This window comes from Poecilia mexicana, unplaced genomic scaffold, assembly GCF_051168715.1.
Source record: "Poecilia mexicana isolate PSO_F unplaced genomic scaffold, ASM5116871v1 scaffold_10, whole genome shotgun sequence".
Lineage (NCBI taxonomy): Eukaryota > Metazoa > Chordata > Actinopteri > Cyprinodontiformes > Poeciliidae > Poecilia > Poecilia mexicana.
Window position 1 is genome coordinate 12,191,473 of NW_028263379.1, and position 10,658 is coordinate 12,202,130.

A 10,658-nucleotide genomic window follows, 5' to 3' on the forward strand; every position below is an offset into this window, starting at 1 on the left:
AAATTCTCATTCTGTATGATAAAAACATACGTTTTATATTTAGTTCACATTCTGACACTGTACATTACTGTAGTGTCTGTTGTAAATCCATGAATCCATGCAGAAACACATATCCGTAGATATTTTAGTTAAATGTTTGCGGCTGGAAATGACAGGAGAAAAAAAACATTTAGTCTTTTTGCCTCAGCGTTTTTCATGGATCTTTGGTAAGTTACTGAATGCAGTGCTGGAAAGTGAGACTGAGTTAACAGTGAGGAGCTAAGGTGTCTGTTAGACGTGAAAAGTATAATTTTTGTTTATTTTGTAGATCAAACTGTTGCACTGATGTAGAGAGATGTTCAAGAAGAACAAAACTTGTTTTTTTAGATTTTATTTTTGTTAGTCAAACCGCTGTATTGAGTTTAAAACTGTTGTGTCTTATTTTATGAGCTGTTTTCTACTTTGGTTTTAGAAATAAGTAGAACCTGTTCAATTGCCAGTCAATTTATATCAATGCATTTTGACCAATAAGATACATCAGAATCTGGTCGGCTCTGAGCTACCAGAGTATGTAGCTTGCTAGTTGTGAGGCAAATGCTAAAGTGAGTGTTCATCCTGGAATGACAGTCATTATATTATGCATAACTTTAATCTGACTATTGGATTGTAAATAGTAATGTGTTAGAATACTTGTTACTGAAACAAGGGTCAGATTAGAGTAACGCGTTACTGATGTGTTGATGGCATAATTGTTTGACATTTCTGCTCAAGCTATTTACTCATCTGTCAGGTTTCCGATATGCGTCCCCCCCAATGACAGACTCGTTCCTACGCCCTTGGTTACACCTAAAAAAATATATATATTTTTATCGTCACGTCTGAGGTCTCTCAGATTCTGAAAATTTTTATTTTATTGTGTGAACTAGGCATTACCCAACAGTTTGTTGATAGTTAACCAAATAGTTAGCGAGTTAGTCGATGCCAGTAACCTTGTTTAGCTAGTCATGACAGGTTGAGATTTTCCTCTGCCTACATCCCCCAGAATGCTGTGCGGTTCTGAATATTCTACTGGACGTATTATCTATTGATATTGATCAAATATTTATCGCAATCTATATCGTTATTGATTTACTGTACAGCCGTATTTGAACCTTTACAAATTTCTACATTTTTCTTTAGTTTTTGTCACCCTTATATTTCATATCTTCAGACAGTTATATGAGCCAAAGATAAGCCAGATACAGAGAAGACTAATTACCTCATAAATCCAATAACATCCTGGAGACAAAACTACCTGACAATAAATCATTTTCATTACATCATCTTCATTTTCATCATCTGTTCTTGAAATTCTTTATATTTGGGCGGGCTGTGCTGTTTTTGAAATAGTTTAACCATTTTAAATTATTTTTTTATTCTACATTAGATAGAATAAAAAAGATGAACAGTTGGTTCAGTCAAAGGGTGCAAATACGTTTTTCACAGATGAGCATGCTGGTTTTGATAGATATTTTTACCTTGTTAAGTGAAATCATCATTTAAAAATACGTTTTATAATCTGTTGCATGTAATTGTGACAAAACAGCAAAAAAAAAAAGAAAAAGAAAAAAGTTCACAGTACTGGTCCTTGATGTTGTCCTTTACATGACACCATTATTTCTCTCAATAATCCACACAGCATGGCTAAAATTGGGAAAACATGCTAGCTTCTAATTAGACTATACATTGATGGTGTTAAAATATACTTTTAGAAAAACTACATCTGGTCTGTGAATGGAAAATGTTGCTTACCTGCCAGTCATGTCAGTTTGAGCTGAAGCAGGCCTGAGACGTCGGGTATCTGGGTGGAAAAAGATGAATGACTGGTGCAAAAAGAAAATTATTTCGTATTTTCTTCCAAAGTCTAAACCAGCTATTGCTCCAGGCCATGACTCCCGACATAAACTGTGACACATGTGATTTCTTTTTGTAAATTCCCGGCCCCTATAATGGAAGTTTGGACTACTGGTGTTCTGGTTCCAAGTCCTCAGAGGCAAAGCAAGAGGAGCTGGTTGTGGGCCAAAATGAATCAAAATATCGTAACAGGAAAGAATGTTGTGATTAGCCTTGTCTTGATATATTTATTGAATGAGTTTAAAGCAAATCTTTGAAAGAAAACTTAAATTGGGCACTTTTTGTGGCAAAGCAAATAAGCCAAAAGTGTATGGTAGCAGTAAACCAATGTTTTTCAAGACTCTTATAAATGTGCATTAAAAAAAGAAGAGTCACTGAGTACAAAGAGAATAGAGCGCTTTTGATATTCTTGTTTTCCCCATAGTGGCACCACAACTATGAGCCTTTTGACTTAATTTTCCTAGATGCTTTGAACTCTCCATCCTCAGTGGTTTGGCTTAGGATTAATCCCATTTTCATTTTCTTACAAATTATTTTGACCCCTCAACAAAAAAACTATGTACAGCTTTTAGGACCAAACAGCAGCTAGCAACATGCTAAACAACCAAGATAGTGTGAGTCTTAGCTAGCACTAGCTTGCTAAAACAAAAAAATATGAAGAAAAAACAACAGAACTATTCTGAAATATGTCCGCTTGGTAAATTGGGAAAAAGTTTAAGAGTTACTGAGTATTTTTACTCTAGACATCAAACTTTTAAAAAGCACCATAAATGTAAATGTTAAATTAATTCCTGATAAATCAAATAAATAGAAAACATTCGTTTCACTTGCCATGAACCATTAAGAACTACAGACATTAAATGTCTTCCTCACTATGTTTCTACGGTAACCCAGAGAGGACAAACCAAAGACATGGACAACAATGGGCCTTTCACGTTTTATGTGGACCACATAGTTTGTGCTTCACATTTTAAGAGAGAAAATCAAGAAAGGAAGAAAAGAAGGCTTCATTTATTTGCAAACTCTAATGTCACCACTAGAGGGTAATTCTTTTTTTTTTCTTTCATTAAATTAAATAAAGAATTTCTCTGAGATAAAGAAAATGAGTGTGAAAAAAAGTTTTCCCATCTTTCCCTCTATAATAATTATACGCTTCATCCTTGAAATGCATTTCCTTACAAAACTGGATGCAATCTATCAACAGAAAAACTCCAGAGAATGAATCAGTTTAAGTGCTTTGCAGGAAATACGTAATATTATTTTTCCTTCTTGATAAGAAACCATTACACAGCCAGAAGATATGTTCCTATATGTACTAAGCGAAGGCCTATAGCGGCTCATTTACTGACAAGGTGAAGCTTAACATGAGCACTACATCGAAGGGCGGCCAAGATCCGCGCAGGCCATCTGCCAAGAATCCAATTCAGCAAATGGTTGGATCTGTGTAAGCCTTAAGCTGAAAATAGAGTCGCTGTGCTTAAAAAGATGCTAACATCCTTTAATGGGTATGAAAGCCGCCGCAGGAGAATACAAATCCTGGCTGTTTTCTCCTGCCTCCCAGACTTTTATCCCCCTCTATCCAGCATGCCTTGTGAAGTTGATTAATTGAACTCTGGGACAAAAGGGGGAAACGTTTAACTAGTTTGATGTGACTGTCCCACTGTGTGAGACTCGCGGAAACTTAAAGGTGAATTATCATGCTTCCTTGAACAGATTAGGATGGATCCATGGGCTATTCAAAACATGTTCATTATATTTCTTGCTCAAAATCATTCTTAAATAATGAGATTTTAGTCTAGTCCGTTCTATTTTGATCTCTTTTCAGAAGGAGCTGTTTTAGGGCCTCTTGCGACCTTAAATCCAAATAAGTGTGAAAATTACTGCAGACAGATGCGTAATTGTACATCTGTCAATCTTTGAAAAGTAGAAATGGAGCCTCCTGTACAACCAACAAGATTCCAGGAAGTGGTTTCTGAATGGTAAGTTAACAACAAAACACTCATCTTCAGAGTGTAGTAACTAATCACTTTAACTTGAGTAACTTTTTGGAGAAAATGTACTTGTGGTAGTACTTTTACGATGCTGTACTTTTTACTTTTACTTGAGTAATATTTTTATAAAGTATTGCTACTCTTACTTGAGTAAAATTTCTGGAAATTCTACCCACTATATTCTACCCACTATGAGAAACTTCACTGACTGAAGAAAAAAACAAAAATCATCAGATACAAACACAACTACAAACTTCTTGTTTTCGCACAAGGTTCATATTTGTTGTTTTTAGTGACTTGGCGAAGTTCTGCCTGAATGTGCTATTTTGTAATCATGCTATTAATTTGCATTCATTGTTTTCATTTCACTCTTTTAAATACCAGAATTTGGACATAAGTTTACATTTTTATCTGTCCTGATGACATCACTTTAAATATTAAATCACATGTTCTGATCAGTTACTCAGCATTTGAGTCGATGCTTAACCAGATCCTTTCCTCTCTTACTTGAGTAATTTCTTGGACAGTTACTTTTTTCTTTTACTTTAGTAAAAAAATAAGTTGAAGTAGTGCTACACTTACTAGAGTACAATTTTAGGGCACTCTACACTCCTCTGTGCAGCATAAGGCGGTAAAACTAGCTGACCAATCATGCTGGGGCTCTGCTTGGGTTGCTAGGTAACGAGGTCTGGGCTTGGCTGGGGTTGCTAGGGTAACGACGCAGTGCTCGTGCTTTTTTTTCTTTTTTAAACTGCTTATTTTCTAACTGCCAAAAACCGCTGGGTTATTTTTAAGCACTTGGATTGTTTTTAGAAGCAGATTAGACTCAAATGGAAGTACAAAAGCATAAACATCTGGACTTATTCACAGATTTATTCACAGACTAACAAATTTTTATGTTAAAATATTAACATGTTATTTTATATTTAGGTCATATTTATATTACTGACAGTATTACACTTATTAATATTAATATATATTGTAATTATATAGTAGCTATTAATCTTTTAACACTTTGGATGGAGTGGCTTGTGAACAAAAAATCTATTTCTCCTTGATTTCTACAAAAATGTGAATTTTCCATAATTGATCCCCTTTGAAAAAAGCCTATTTTCTTTATCTCCTGATCAGACATAAAGAAGATGTCAGAGAAGCGGCGTAGATGAGGAGCCTGGTGTTGGTGGTGCCTGCCTGCCACCTGCTCGGGGACGGAGGCTGGAGGAGTTTGGGGTAAACGTGAGGTCGTTGCTGTCAGCAGTCTCTCAGTTATACAGGCCAAGTGGGAGATATGAGGAGGCCAGAAACTGAAGCAGTGAGATGATGAGGGATATGAGGGCAGCGCAGTCCCTGCCGCTGCTTTCATTCAACCTCGCATGGCTTGTAAACTCTGTGTGCGCCGTGGTATGTGTGTTTGTGTGTGTAAACATTCCTGCGAACAGTTTTCTCTCAGGACTCGTCTTGCGTGGCGCTCCCACAGTGGAAGGCTGTCCGTGACCCCTATAAACGGAGAGATGCCCACTTCCTTCCACCCTCAGGCATGCCAGTCCGTCCACAGGGGAATAGGGGCCCCTTAATTTATTATTTGTTCCCCTCTTGTTAAGGAAATACTTTCTCAATAGCTCTTTCTCCTTTGTATATTTTTACTGTTCTTATTTCTTCCTTGATCCAACCCTGTCCTCTCTTATTTATTTGCTTTCTAAACACCGGCTTGGTTCGCTACACTCAAGCTGCCAAGAAGAGACTTTAAAAAATGGCTTTTGTCCTCTGTGAAGACAGTGTTTATTTGCCTGAGTGAACCTGAAGGGCTGCGAGATCTTTTGTAGGGTTACCTATGCGTAGGTGACAACATGCTAGCTGACCTTGGTTAGCATTACCTCAGGCCTTAATCAGATTTCTGTGCTGCAGATTGAAGATATGTTGACCGATACAACGAGCTCACATGTCATAATTTATCAGCCTGGCCCTGTCACTCTTAATGTAAAGCCATGTGAACTTAACTGGATGTTATGAACGCAGCACATGTTGTGTGAAATGGCCTCTTTCAGCAGAATCACACCGACACATTCAATCTTTTTCCAACCCAAAGCACTCGCTCCAGTGTTTGTTAGTATTAGTCAGGCTTTGCCCCGCCTCCTGAAAACGACCATTTAAAAAAGAAAAACCTCTGATCAGCCTCTCAGCTTTGAAAGTCTCGGCCTTCTTTAAGGATGGGAGGCGTTGAACCCCTGCCCTGGGTCACGCTGTGTCACCGACCATCTTTTAGGGGTTAATACGCATTTTCCTCTGTTATCACAGATGTTTGATGTCAGCAAAAGAAAATGAGGGGTGCAGGGGTCACTACATAAATAAAAAAATAAAGGTTTTCCAAACCAATTTTTTCAAAGACTTTGATATTTTTACTTCCATTAAAAGCTCATTTAGGCCCATTTTGCTTATCTTCCCATCATCTATCTCAAACACTTTTCATCTTATTGTGCAGAAAATTCATTTAGTTGTTCACATAGTCAAGTTTTTTTTTAAATCACTTTTTTTTTTAGAATCTGGGACTCTGAAGAGTAATCCTACACACTTTGGTGGTTCACTTACTTTATCTCTGGTGCCACCGTGAGGTTTGAGTGAATTAAAAATAAATGTTACACGACTCACAGCCAGTTCTGACCTGTGAACAAAATGCAACAAATTAGAATCATAATTAATCTACTTTTCATGAATTATTAGCTGCTGCACTGCAAAAACACAAAATCCTACCAAGTACTTTTGGTCTAGTTTCTAGAGCAAATATCTTAGTACGCTTGAATTAAGACAAAACTGACTTAGAAGTAACTTTTCAGCTTTAAATATTGATGAAAACGTTCTTGTTCCACTGGCAGATTATTTACTTAAAACATGGGAAAAATGTCTTCTTATAAGTGAAATAATCTGCCAGTGGAACAAGAACTTTTTCATCAATATTAAGAAATTATTTACTTAAAATAAACTCCTATTTCCTCTAATTTCCTAATGTTTTGCAGTTTCTTTTGGAGGCAGCAAAGAAGAAATGCCAAAAAAAATACAAATACAATTGACAGAAATAGAATCAGTCACAATACAACCAGGAAACAAACTACTACCCATTGGCCCTATCAGGTCAAGTTACTGATGAGGAGACAAATTAACATTTTTTGTATCTGTATTGTATTTTTTACCATATGAGAAAAGTCAGCAGCAACATGTAATTCTGATGAATAAAATAAGAGTTTCGTTGGGTCAGTAGACGGGTTTCCAATACAAATGTGCAGAAATGTGGTCGATATTTCACTAATGTATAAAAAACACAAGACCAAAAATTGGTAAAATACATTTTTTAAATAAATATTGAACAAATAAACATGAATTCCTTCACTTTGATTATTAAAAGGTTGTTTTCTGACTTCCTCCTTCTGTAAATGCCTCAGTCAGAGCTGAAAGTGTCTGCCTTCAGTTTGAAATTTGGGAGTTTAATCCTAAAATCCTGCACTGTGACATGTGTTGGGGGCGTTCTTGGCTAAGATTATAAAACTATTAGAGGTTCAGACAGGCTTTATGTAGCAACACAAAAAGAAGAAAGAACCAAGTTCTGGTGAGAGTTGAAAAATGGACTGGACTAACGGACTAATCCTCAGGTACACAAAGGAAACAATGCAGGGGAGTTTGTGGGAATTGGTACACAGGAATAAAAAAAACATTTATATCATTAGTTTACATTTAATACTTTACCAGCTGAGTAAATCTGAGGCTCGTTGGATTGTAGTTTGTTAGACTTTGAGTGGAGGAGGTGATTTAACAGCCGTTTGTTCAGGTCTTTACAGAAATAATCTGAATTTTTCTTTTTAGTATATTGCTTTGGGAATATTTGTAGCAAACTATCAGAATTGGGTTACATTTACTTGAGTAACTTTTTCACAAAAAAAAGTACTTTTAGGAGTATTTTTACTATGATGTACTTTTTACTTTTATTTCAGTAATTTTTTGAAGTATTCCTGCTCTTACCTTTGCAAATTTTCAGTATTTTCTACCCATTGAATGAAAAACAAACATGTTTTAACCAAAAATGCACCAGACAGACACCTGCAGTTTGTGTTAAAGTTTCATCAGTTTTTTTATTGAAAGAAATGATTAGGAAAAATTTTCTTTTGCCTGATTTTGTTACTTTTTGCTAGTTATATGATTATTGTGATTCTCGTCATTAAAATACAATACTTTTCAGTTGGCTTTAAAATATTAAATGAATTTGATCAATTACTCAGTACTTGAGTAGACTTTTTACCAAATACTTTTTTACTCTTGAGTAATTTCTACATGAGTAAAAACACGTTGAAGTATTGCTGCTTTTACATGAGTTAAATCTTTCAATCCACCTCTGTATGAATAAACAACCTGAATTTAACTGAAGAAAAACGAGTACCAAACATGACAGTTGGAACTTAGCATTAATTTTTCTCAATAATGTATGACCCACATTAATCATCAGATTGAACCGTTTTTTTGTCCTAACCAGGGAGGCTGGAGCGGCAGACACTTGGGTTTTCACCTCAACATGCAGCTGAAGCTGTCACCAAGCTACTGAATCCAGCTAGCTGAAATATAAACTTATTCAGTGACCTGGGGTCAGGTCTGCGTTTGGCAACTCAGAGTTGTGCCTACGCCAATATTTACACAGGAGCACCATAAGAAAGCTGGTGAGGGACATTTACTCCAACATTAGTGGGTCTCGGTGGGCATATCTGAGCCGGTGTTCACAGTCTGGACTGAGTGTGGATTAGAGGAAATCCATAATAAATTAGAACTTCGTGTTTTTAAGGTTGTTTGCTGCTTTATGTTTCCTAAATAAATCATTTAAGCTCAAAATTAATTTGGTTTTGATGAATTCAAGTAAATTTTTGAACAGGATTAAATGGGTTTTATTCTTAGCAAATATTCTGCTATTTATGTCTGAAACAAAGTTAACACTGACTGAATAAAAAAAATAAAATGATAAAGTTCACAGCAGCTATTTTTGATGCAAGAATAGAGATATCACCTTTTTTAGCTAGTATTTTCACTTTTGGATGATTGAAGAGGGCCTATTATGCAATATTCACATTTTGCAAGTTTTAATTCCAGCTACTAGCAACCCAACTTACTAAAATCACAAAGCTGTTTATTTGCAATAAGCTTACTTTTTGGTGTCTGGAAAATGAGCCATTTCTAAAACCTCCTGATTGTTAGGCAACGGCGCAACCCAAGCGCCGTTACCTAGCAACCCAAGCAGAGGTCAGCCCGTTACCTAGCAACCCAAGCAGAGCTCCAGGATGTTTGCTCAGCTGGTTTTAGCATTTTATAATGGCTGCTGAAAAAAGACAAACGTTTTGTTGTGGACTTACCATCCAGAAACCACTTGCTGCATTCTTGTTGGTCGTGCAGGAGGCTTCACTTCTGCTTTTCAAAGATTTACAGTTGTATAATTGTGTGTCTGTTTCCAGCCATTTTCACGTTTGAGTGTAAACGTAGAGTTGGAGGCGTGGCCAGCAGCAGATTATGGATTTAAAGAGACAAGACATCCTAAAACGGCTCATTCTGAAAGAAGAACTGACCGACTGAAATCTCATCCTCTAAGAATGATTTTGTGTAAAATATGTGTGGCGACACTAGATGGAAATTCCGATTTTATGGAAGTTTAATTTTAGTAAATTGCTCAACAACGCCACCCTGGGAATTTCACCCAGAGAATATTACCTTTTGTTTAAGGCACACAGGTTCAGTCATGCATAGATTAAAACATCTGAAACCATTTCAAAATTATAAAAAAAACGTTTATTAAATTCTTTTGAAAAATGTTTTTAAAACCAGTTTCTTTTAAAAAAAATTAAACTAAAGAAATCAAAGAAAATAAAAGAACTGCAGCAGTTGAGGTTACCGGCCGGAGGGGGCGCTATGGGGACGACATCCACCAAACACAGCAAATCAAAAAAAACCTTTAACACCAGACAAGCCAAACTCCAAAATCAACTCCAAAATCCAAAACCACAGCACACAGACGAGGAAGACACCGTCACCACACCAACACTGCCACCGGACCTCAGCAACTGCAAACAAAAACAAACAATTAACCAATATAACAATATCAGCCCGACTAAATAAACAAAAGGGCTGTAAACAAAAGTAAAAAAAATAAAAGTCAGACAATACAAGTTAAAACATCAAGACCAAGCGTGGCCCTGCCACAGCGGGAGATGAAACGGGCGCGCCGATGCCACACCCCAAACACCGCTCCAATTAGGGCGGATAACGCCGCCACAGTCCAACTTGAAAACAATTGTGCAGGAATCCGGGAGATTTACGTAGCCGGTGCAGAACAGATCCGGGAAACGACCGCAGACAGAGCAGCAATGGTTCAACTGTGCGAAACCTATATAAAAAAATGTGTCACCATTTTAAATAAAACTAGAAGAAATTGGAGCTTAGATGAGTGCTAATTTCTTACCTGCTGATCCACAAAACATGCACACACACTCGCAGACCGAGGAAGAAAAGGAACGCAGCGCAGTGGCGTTTTACCTACGATCACACTTCAGTTTAGATTTTCTGACCAAGGTCAGCTAAAGTGCAGGGAGAGAGAACACTTACCACCAAAACATCAGCGCAACATGCACCAGCCAGCGATTTGTTGCTTTCTGCTGCCAAAGTCCACCAGACGCAAGCCACACAGTGGGAGAACAAAGACGACACATGCCTGAATGAACGCAGCAGCTCCCTTATATACACCACGCCCACTTCAAGAACCGGAACTTCTCACCT

The 10,658-nt window shown here is 37.0% G+C and overlaps 1 long non-coding RNA gene across 1 annotated transcript; it reads right to left on the reverse strand.

The window, feature by feature from the left end:
• Nucleotides 1–9,249: 9,249 nt before the first annotated feature.
• Nucleotides 9,250–10,650, reverse strand: LOC148156926 (uncharacterized). Its single transcript, XR_015764362.1, has 3 exons — nt 10,488–10,650; nt 10,345–10,418; nt 9,250–10,269 (listed from the first exon to the last, which is right to left on the reverse strand). It is a non-coding gene; the product is annotated as an uncharacterized LOC148156926 (long non-coding RNA).
• Nucleotides 10,651–10,658: the final 8 nt, after the last annotated feature.